The sequence below is a fragment of the Nomascus leucogenys genome, chromosome 18 (assembly GCF_006542625.1).
Source record: "Nomascus leucogenys isolate Asia chromosome 18, Asia_NLE_v1, whole genome shotgun sequence".
NCBI classification, from domain to species: Eukaryota; Metazoa; Chordata; class Mammalia; order Primates; family Hylobatidae; genus Nomascus; species Nomascus leucogenys.
This window is the reverse complement of record NC_044398.1, coordinates 10,714,037-10,724,996: the sequence shown is the minus strand read 5'-3', so window position 1 is coordinate 10,724,996 and position 10,960 is coordinate 10,714,037.

The following is a 10,960-nucleotide window of genomic DNA, read 5'->3' as shown; positions in this document are numbered from 1 at the left end:
CACAAACGGGAAGCCACTCCAGGGGTAGCCAGGGAGTGACATGGTGCTTTATAAAAGGGATATTCTGGCTCTTGGTGGAAAATGGCTTACCGAGGGAAGGAGTGGAAGCAGGGAGGCCAGTGAGGAACCTATTTCAGTAATCCAAAAGTTAGATAATGAGTCTGGGCTAGGTTAGAGGTGGTGGTTTGGAACCGAGTGGATCTGGGTTATATAACCCAGCTCAGATCTACAGGTCTTGGTGATAAGCGAGGTGAGGAAAGGGGAGGAATCCAGAATGAAATCCAGGTTTCCTGTTTGAGCAATTCTGAGGGTGGTGGTGCAATTTTTGGAGATGAGGAAGACTAGCAGGGGAGGGTGGAGGAACTGGCTTGGAGTGAAAATTAGGAGGTCGGTTTTAGGCATGTTAGGGTTGAGAGGTTAGGGTATGGGAGGTGTTGAGTAAACAACTGGATGTACATTTCAAGAGTTTGGGGGGAGGTCAGAGCATATTCATTGTATTTGCAGCCATGGGATATTTAAAATCAATTAGGGCTGGGCACAGTGGTTCATGCCTGTAATCCTGCACTTTGGGAGGCTGAGACGAAAGAATCCCTTGAGCCCAGGAGTTTGAGACCAGCCTGGGCAACGTAGCGAGACCCTGTCACCACTAAAAGGAAAAAAAAGCAGCTGGGCATGGTGCCTTGCACCTGTGGTCCCAGCTACTTGAAAGGCTGGGGTGGGAGGATCAGTAGAACCTAGGAGGTCAAGGCTACAGTGAGCTGTATTCACACCACTGCACTCCAGCCTGGGTGACAGAGCAAGGCCCTGTCTCAAAAAAGTAAAAAATAAGTAAAATCAACTAGGTTGAGATTATAGAAAGGGAAAGGAAGAAGGCCTGTGACCTAGCTCCAAGAAATATTTAACATTTCAAGGTTCGATAGAGAAGAAGTCAACCAAAGAAAGTGAGGAGGGGTCAAGGAAAACCAGGAGGTATGTGGTGCCATGGAAACCTGGCCAGGCAGGGCTTCAGGATGTAGTGTGTCAACTGTCCAAGGCTGCTGAGAGGGAGGCTAAGATATGGTCAGAAAGGCATCCATCAGATCTGGAAACCTGGAGATCATTAGTGATTCCCCAGGGCAGCATCATAAAAACATTCCAGTGGAGTGGTGAGGATGGAAGCCAGATAAAAGTGGGTTGAAGTGGGATTAGGGACCCAGCAGTACCCAACTGCTGAGTAAAGGGTGCAAGCCTCTGAAAATCGGAGTGTTTCTTAAGGCAAAAACCACAAAATCACCAGTAGATAATCAGAAGAAGCAGAATGGATCCCATAAAATGGGTGTAAGTGGCTGCCAGCTAGAATGCATTTGAAAAATAGATTTTGGAACAAAAGAAAAGTTTGTCAAGTTATTTAGCACTGCACTTCTGTGCCGACACTTGTCAGGAGTGAAGGTGATTGTGAAGAGGCTGGTCCAGGGCCCTGTCCTGAGTGTAGGTCATAAATACAATCAGTTCAATCCTCAATCCAGCCTGAAAGGAGAAAAACCTGTTTGATACGTGTGTGGAGACAACATAGGTCTGACCATTTAGCCCCTTTCTCAAAACCTGGAGATCACAGTGAAGAACTGCTGACCTCCACAGCTGTCACAGTGTCAATTCTTGTGTTTGAATTTTTTTTTTTTTTTTTTGAGATGAAGTCTCACTCTGTCACCCAGGCTGGAGTGCAGTGGCGTGATCTTGGCTCACTGCAACCTCTGCCTCCTGGGTTCAAGCGATTCTCCTGCCTCAGCCTCCCAAGTAGCTGGGATTACAGGTGCACGCCACCGCACCCAGCTAAATTTTTTTTTTTTTAGTAGAGATGAGGTTTCCCCGTCTTGGCCAGGCTGGTCTCAAACTCCTGACCTCGTGATCCACCCGCCTCAGCCTCCCAAAGTGCTGGGATTACAGGTGTGAGCCACCGTGCTTGGTCATTTGAAGAATTTTTAAAGAATCTTGGACAAAGCTTTCTGGAGGGTAACAGCTGAGCCTGGCTGATGTGCACCTGCTTGAAACTTCCTCCCATCTCCCAGTGGAAGAGAAAGTCCCTTCTGTTCTCTCTACATTTCTTCTATCCAGCAGGAATGAGTAATATCCCTATGATTAAGAAATTCCTGGCACCTGGTAGCAAGAAAAGCCCACCCCCTGATGCCAATGATGTGAAAACAGTCCGCCAGATCTTTATATCGTAAAGCTGGTACTTATTTATAACCATGAGTCGGATGGCCTCTGTGGATTGCTGTGCCCCTGAAGTACTATAATCAGTGCCACACTGCAGTGGTCCCCGGGCCTATGAATAGCTACTTCCTCAGTAGTTCTTATGTTTCAGGGGCACCTTCTCTATGGAAGATCTTAATTTGCTCATGAGTAACTGGCAGAGAGGGCAGGCCAGATTTAAGTTAGCCCTTCGTCTGATGAGTTATTCCCAGCTCCTATGGCTAGTCCATCCTGCCGTGGGGGAGGGCCAGAATTACATTCTCCTCTGAGTTTCCTCCTTCTTTTCCTTTTTAGAAAGGGAAGTGAGATTATTTGGAATCGGTCAAGGAGCAGGATTGCACATATTACTGCAGTGGTCTTTGAAGTGTGATTCTGCAAGCCAGCATCATCAAAGTCACCTGGGAATTTGCTGGAAGTGGATTTTTTTAAAACCCTAATCTAGACTTACTGTATCCAAGCTGAGGGATGGTTCCCAGCAATCTGAACGCAAGCAAGCTTATTAAAATCTTGTGTTTTTAACAAGCCTTCTGGGTGATTCTGTTGCAAGCTAAAGATTGAGAAACATTGCTCTAACCAGGAAAGAGGGAGATTCAGGGCCATTCCAGAATAAGGGACACTGATACAAATTACTGAGGATAGAACTGAGCTGAGGATTGACCACGTTACATGTCAATACAAACCTAGAGGTTCCAAACCCACTCTGAGGCCCAGGAGATGTCCCATGTACTCACTGGAAAGGAAAGAAAGGAGTGGAGGAAATGGAGACAGCTTGAGTAAGACAAGTTAGGTTACAAAGGGAACAAAAAAATGACAAGGTTGTAAAGTGTAAAAATATGCGTTAGAAATATTTCCAGAAGATTGTCTAGCTTCCTATATCTATGACGACTTTGATGTCTCTTTAGAGATGGATAGTTTTAATTTTTATGAATTTTTATATCATTTGGTTTCTTTTTTTGATACTCAAACAATGGCAAGAATCATTGTGTTTAGCAAAATTTGTTTTCAATGTGTTAGTTTTTTATTTAAATGTCTATAACACATTTTTGGTTTTCTTTATTTGTAGTTAAGAACATTCTTTTTTGGTTCTTTAGACTTTTAAGAGTGGGCCTTTCTACATCCTCTTAGGAAATGGGGGATTCTTTTTTATCTCTAAAACCTGGCTTATCTCTGGAATGGGGTGTCTCTTATACTTTTCTTCAGATACAATATAATATAATATAATGTTATATAAAGTTTTACCACAGGAAAAAAACTAAGAAGAAATTGGTGTGTGTGCCAGATTTAGCAAATAAAAATACAGAATGCATAATTAAATTTGAATATCAAACAATTGTTTTTACGGTAGTGTTAGTATACTCCTTGCAGTATTTGGGACGTACTTATATGAAGAATTCATTGTTCACCTGATATTTAATTTTAACAGGCAACCTCTATTTTATCTGACAATTCTAAATAGGTAGTAACTCTAAAATTAAAACATCTAAGCATTACAGTCTTTCAAAATTGCTCCAGCTATTATTAACTAAAAGATTTAAGAGAAGAGTTATCATCTTGGATAAGATTGGACATGGGATATGTGCAGTTTTAGGCACCCTGAAGGAAATGCCACCTTTTTCCTTCCTTCTCCAGCAATCACACTGAAATTCAGTGAATGAGGATGATAAGACTTATACAGATAATCTTGAAGATGGTCTACATTATTTTTTACAATATAATTTTTGAATAGGTAATACATGCACACCTCTTTTTTCTGTCTCTTACGTTTTCTACATTTAAGAAACCTATGAATATATTTTTAAGAACTATGGTCAAATACAAGTAAAAGTCACCATCTTAACTATTTTAAGGTGTACAGTTCAGAGGCACTAAGTACATTCACACTGTTGTACAAACACTCATCTCCAGAACTCTTTTCATGTTGCAAACGGATGTTACGTTGACTTAATGACTGTAGCTCTGTACTCATTACACAGCAACTTCCATTTCCCTATTCCCCCTCTCCTCCAAGCCCCTGGCAACCTCATCTACTTTCTGTCTTTGTGAATTTCACAACTCTAGATAATTCATATGAGTGGAGTCATACAGTATTTGTCTTTTTGTGACTGGCTTATTTCACTTTACATAATGTCTTTAAGGTTCATCCACGTTGAAGCATGTCACAATTTCTTTTCTTGTTAAGGCGGAATAATATTCCATTCCACATTTTATTTATCCATTCATCTATTGATGGAAACTTGGGTTGCTTATACTTTCGGCTATTTTGAGTAATGCCCTTATGAACATACGTGTACAAATATCTCTTTGAGATCCTGCTTTCAATTTTTTGGGGTCCATACCCAAAGTGAAATTGTTGGATAATATGGTAATTCTATGTTTAATTTTTTGAGGTACCTCCATACTCTTTTCAACAGCAGCTGCACCATTTTACATTTCAACCAATAGTACATACATGTTCTAATTTCTCCACATCTTTACCAACACTTGTTAATTTGTGTTTATTTCCAGTAGCCATCCTAATGAGTGTGAGGTGGGTTCTTCTAATATTTAAATAATAAGTCACTAAAAAATATAATAATTATTGATAACATTATTTGATTCGAGTACATGACTATGTTATTACACGGTGGTTGAGAACTGCTGTTTTATTCTGTGATACTAGGTTGGCAGAAATTATGCTTGGATTAGGATGGAGAAACTGGATAACTTTAACAAAATATCTCAAGATACACTTAATAGAATGGCTATTTTATTTTTCATAAATTCCCAGAATATCAACTGTATTTATATTAAAACAGATACTGAAGACACAGTCCATGTTTAAGTATGTTTTGTCTGGAATACCACCCTTCTCCCCACGACAATGTGGTAACCTCAAGAGCAGGATTTATGTGTCAAAGGATTTGTTCAGCCTGTATTTCATGAGCATCTGCTACATGCCAGGCAACACATTTGTTGTTGAGGACACAAAGAAGAATCAGCACATTTAGATTTTGTTTAGTGCTCATCAGGCACAGTGATGAGCATGTTTTAGCATCTTAGAAAATGGAAAATGTTTTAATATAAATACGGTTGATATTCTGGGAATTTATGAAAAATAAAGTAGCCATTCTATTAAGTGTATCTTGAGATATTTTGTTAAAGTTATCCAGTTTCTCCATCCTAATCCCAGCGTAATTTCTGCCAACCTAGTATCACAGAATAAAACAGCAGTTCTCAATCACCGTGTAATAACATAGTCATGTACTCGAATCAAATAATGTTATCAATAATTATTATATTTTTTAGTGACTTATTATTTATATATTAGAAGAGCCCACCTCGCACTCATTAGGATGGCTACTGGACATAAACACAAATTAACAAGTGTTGGTAAAGATGGAAAATGCTCTTTGAATATAACTGCGTTTTGATGTTTTTGGTCTTTTGTTCTATTCTCTGGCAGTTCAAACAAAATCAGAGTGGACAATATTACCCCTGTATATTTCTTTAAATATTAATATACTTAAAAATAAATTTTTTACAGTGTTTTGTGCTCCCAGTGTTCCTCAGTAAGGTATTGTTCTCATTTTATTGATGAGGAGGCAGAGGCTTCGTATCGTTAAGCGACTTCTACAGGGTTCTAATCTGATAACCCAGTGGGGCTGGGAAGCAGCTGAGTCATCATAGGCAACATCCTCATTCTTTCCTCTGAGGCGTGCTGGCCATTCGGGATAGGAAGTACTTTCTGTGTTTTGATTTTGTAACATGATCCTGTAAAAATTTATAATTGATTCTCTGGTTTAAGGCTTATTCTTTTTAAACTAAGTTGCATATTGGATATAAATGCAATTTAAATCCCTCACATTTTACTCCCTTTACATTCTTGTTAATTGACATTTAGCATCTATGCACTTGAAAATATTTCAACTTCATTCAGAACTAATTATTACTTTGTGATTTAATTGAGTATTATTGTATATGATGTGAAGCAAATATCTATGCAATACCTTCTGAAAATAATTGATCAGTACCTTATTTAATGAAGGTCATTGTTAGAATTTTGAATTTTATGCTTTTAAATGGATCTTGGGGTCAATTATTTTTTAGATTTTATTTCTGTCTTAACTCATGAGCCTTCTGCTAACCATTTTGGCCTGCATTGGTTTCTTTTGAGCTAATTTATTCTGGTTTCTCTGTGCTTTGAGACTTTCAATGGCTAACTTTGCATGAAACAAGCTTACAATAGGACCATCTGGTGTATCAAGGTGACCAATTCTCAACTCATTTGATTAAATGTTTCTTTTTGGAGTGTTCTCTGCTATCTTTGTACACACACAGATATCTTTATCTGGTGTAATATTTTGTGTCTCAGATTTAAGACAAGGTCATTGCTTCTCAATTTTTGTCTCCTTATTTCACAGAATGTGATAACTATTATTTCATGTACAATTATAAAATTATCCCATAATAAAATCTCTTTTATAGTTTGCCCTAACTTGACAGTATTAGTACAAGAAATTTGACACTAAGTTCTTCTTCTTTATTCATCCGAACCATCTAGAAATTCTTGAAAGTGCTGGATCAGATTTTAAGCTGAGTTCGTATCAGGGTTCATGCTGTCTCATGTGTCCTCTTTCTGCTTTGCGCCCTGACAGCGCGGTGGGAAGCTGAGTGGGTGGGTAAACGGTAGACTGCATTTATGTTCCCAGGAAGGCTGTTTGTTTTGCCTTCTGAGATAGGCAGGATGCAATAAGAGGAAGAGTGCTACATGATTCGGCAGATAAGATGCATTTGATTTTGTGTAAGCCCTTTCATCTGTCTCATTTCATTTCTTACTTAAAAATATTAGGATCTGCTCTGTTCTAACTACCTCACTGCTTATTGTTGCAAGAATAAATAAGACACGATTTGTGAAACCTCATTGTAAATTCAAAAGCTTTATACAGAAATAATCTTGTATGTATTAATTTGGAGAAATAAGTTAATGTGCTACCTACTAAAGATGAAAGAATTAAAATAATTTACTTTAAATGGTACTTTTACAGTTTCAAAGTGCCTTTACATATAAGTTCTCATTTGAGTATTTTAACACCATCGTGAAGGTAGGAGGAAATGCTATTATCAGACGTATTCTGTTAAGAAGAAAACTCAGTTTTGGTGCTGTGACTGAAGTCACAGGAATGGAGTCTAAGGGTTGAGACCCTGGGACTTCCCTCCAAGCCCGGACCACTGTCACTACCTCTGCTTTCCCTTCGTGCTCTTGAGCAGGTGTGAGGAAGTCATAGCCCTGGACAGAGCTGACCCACTGTGGTTTCATGTTATCTCCTTTCAGCTGACCCTTGTAACACTGGTCAAGGTAGAGCTGCTTGGGTGGAAACAAGAGACGAGGGGCTTGGGGACCCTTTCTATTAGCCAATAGCTTCAACCAGGAGCCTTCTTAGTGGAATCTGCCTCTGCCTTCTCCCTATGACCACTGTATAAAAATCATAGCCCTTTCCCCACAAAATGCTTGTACTAGCTTCTTGAATCAGAATTTCAAACCTCCTGGTGGCCAAGAATGTATAATACAAAGTGCTTTAATGGCAGCAATCTGATGGGGGAACGTGTGCTATTTGCATAGCTAGCACATTATTTTTATGTGAATTGCTCATTTTGGGGGACTGATTTTGTGAGCAGAGTTCATGGAGGAGAAAAGACTTGGTATTACCATGAACTCTTATGTTGTTTGACTCATTTCCCCAAGTAGTTTGCTCTTCAGGACTTTTGAAGGACTTTATGTAAGGCTTATTTGTATAGCTCATGAGGTCTTACACAAGTGTTCTGTAAATATCCCAGTAACCAAATGAATAAAACATAAAGTCCTGGGACAGTTTAACTGTTTATCTTGAAGGCAAGTTTAATAGCAGACTGTACTCTTACTATATTCATCCATTCAACAGATATCTTTTGAGCACCAACGACATGCTAGACCTGGCTCCAGATACTTGGGATAATGTAGTGAACAAAACAGGCTCCTGTCCTCTTGAAGCTGGCGTTTATGTTTCAGTGTATAAAACATAGATATAAACATTTGCTAGGGATTGATAATGGTATTTGTTCTAATTAAAACTTAAGAAATCAGTCAGTATATTTTATATGTTTATTTTAATAAATGATTCAGATTGCATGTTATAAAGTGACAGACAATAATGAATGTGTGTAGACATATATACACATATTTAGCAGTAGGTTAGATTGTTAGGATTTGGTTCTAACAAATCCTAAGATTGTTAAGGATTTGGCTCTAGAGATCATATAGCTATTATTTTTGTTGATTTTGCCCAGAATTTTGTTGTAGAAAGATTAGTAAAGTGTTAGTTGAATTCATATATAATTTCCACGTTATACATTTGTCTTTTTTATTTTTTAGTACTTAACAAAAATATCCATCAGATATGAAGTGATATGAAACATACTATGTTTCAGATCACAATATATCAGTGGGCCAGTTGAAAACATTTTTGCATTTTCTTCTCATTGCAGGACAATCCCACAATTATAATTGGCTAGACATGGCATTTTTTTCGTCCTTTATTTCTCTTTTTCCAAAATAAACTCAAAACGACCAATAGTAGTCATAGATAAAAAGTGTCTATAAATTTTTCATAATTTTTTTTATGATTTGTATTCTTTTTTGATATACTCTAACTGATCTAATTTAAAAATCACATCAAATTGATTTAAAACAGTTTCTTTAGCCTTGATTCCTATTCTTGACAGCCTGGTAGTATAGCAGCTTAGAGCTAAAACTGGAACGAGACGATCTGGTTCAAATCCCAGTCTGGCTTTGTTTGGGGGATAAAAGTGCATACTGGTGTTTGAGTCAGCTCACAAAAATTTAACTCAGAGGAAGTAGTAATGCTTTTGTAGCCCAACGGAGCCAGATGAAGATAAGGGTGCTCAGGGCCTCCCAGTGGGTGGCCGGCATCATTCCTGTTGATGCCATTTTCAGATGCTTTTTCTTGCAGCTACACCTGGAAACAAAATGCCATTCATCTGAGCAATGGCTGCTTGAGACTTTTAAGTCTGCAAGGTCGTGTACAGTGAGCAGGCCATCACTATGCTGGAGGCTTAAAATCCAAAATAAAGAGATAATAGAAAAAGATAAAATATAGGATAAAAGTTAGTGGAATCTTCCTGGAGTCAACTGATGTCCATAAACAAAGCTGTAGAATACACAGGTGAAAATAATGAAGTTTTTAGAGGCTAAAGATAAGGAAACTAGAAGGGCAAATGATTAGGCCCTTATAATCTGTATGTCTGGGCATGGTGCCTTTTATGAATTGGAAGGACTCCCCGAAGAGCATTACCTTGGTAGAGGGAAAAAGAAATGCCTAGAATTTACAGTAGTTTTATTTCTGGCTCTCATTCTTTCACTTTCTAAGAAACAATTTCTTTAGTTTTATGATTACGAATTGGAAGTATAAATATACTATTTTTGTAATATTTGCTTATATGTTTATATGTAATATTGGCAAGTATACATAAAACTGTAACCTAGACACTAGTTATGGTTCCATCATTGACAGTGTTTGAAAAAAAAAAAAAAAAAAACCAAAACACTTCCTCTCCCTGCTCTACCCTTAGCCCCATTACTTCTTCCTCTATATTTTATTTTTCACGTTGCCACCAGACTCATCTTTCTGATCATTTTACTTACCCACTTAGAAACCTTTCTTGGTGGTTCCATAGTTTTTAGAGAACTAAGCCTAAACTTCTTGATATACTTTCCAAGTCGATTGGTTGTACATTATGTGTTATGTCTTATAGATGTGGGGTGTGTGTGTGTGTGTGTGCGTGTGTGTGTATTTAAAACTCTGAGAGGTTTGCTCCTTTTTTTCTCAAGGCTTTAGGCAAGATCACTTCCTGATTCCTGAGATGACTGTTACAGAGTCACACTGTTAAGCTCATAACATGTTATTGGCCTCTAATGCTCCCCCGTACTATCCCTACTTCTCTGTGTAGGAGAATCATCTTACTTCCACTTTAGGGACCAACTTAAATGCCAACTCTTCCAGGAATCCTTCCGGCCTCTACCCCAGAGAACTATTAATATTTTTCCCTATTCCATCGCATTTCTGCCATAATCCTCAGAGGAACCCAGCACAACCCAGAGTTGCTATATTATCCCACTAGACATGCAAAGAAACAAGAACTTTTGACCTATATTCAGGAAAAAGTTTTCAAGTAGAAGGGAAATGACAACAGGGGCAACTTGGATCCACAGAAAAAATGAAGAGCATCAGAAATGATAAGTATATGCATAAATGCAAACTATGATTACTGTTGCAACAATAATTATGACTTGACAGATGTTTTACTTAGTGATAAGTATGACAGTATCTCACCTGATTGAGGGGAGAGATGCTGCTATTTGAAGCCTCTCTGCCTCCTTAGTGCCTACAGCAGTGCCACACACATGTTAACTTTGCAGTAAATATTTGGCATATTCATGCAGAGGTATGTATATTCAAGAAATATTTTAGTGCCTGCATGTGGTAGGAGCTTCAGTGAATAGGACGGTGAATAAAAGAGGGTTCTTATTCTGACACGGCTCGAAATTTAATATACAAGCAACTGTCTAATCAGAAAAATAGGTGCCACAAGAAAGGCATAATCCATGAGTCCAGGGAGTTCGCAAGGAAGAATATACTTATGTACCTTCATATATACCTACCTGCCTACTTACCTACCTGCTTTTCTATCTAGATAG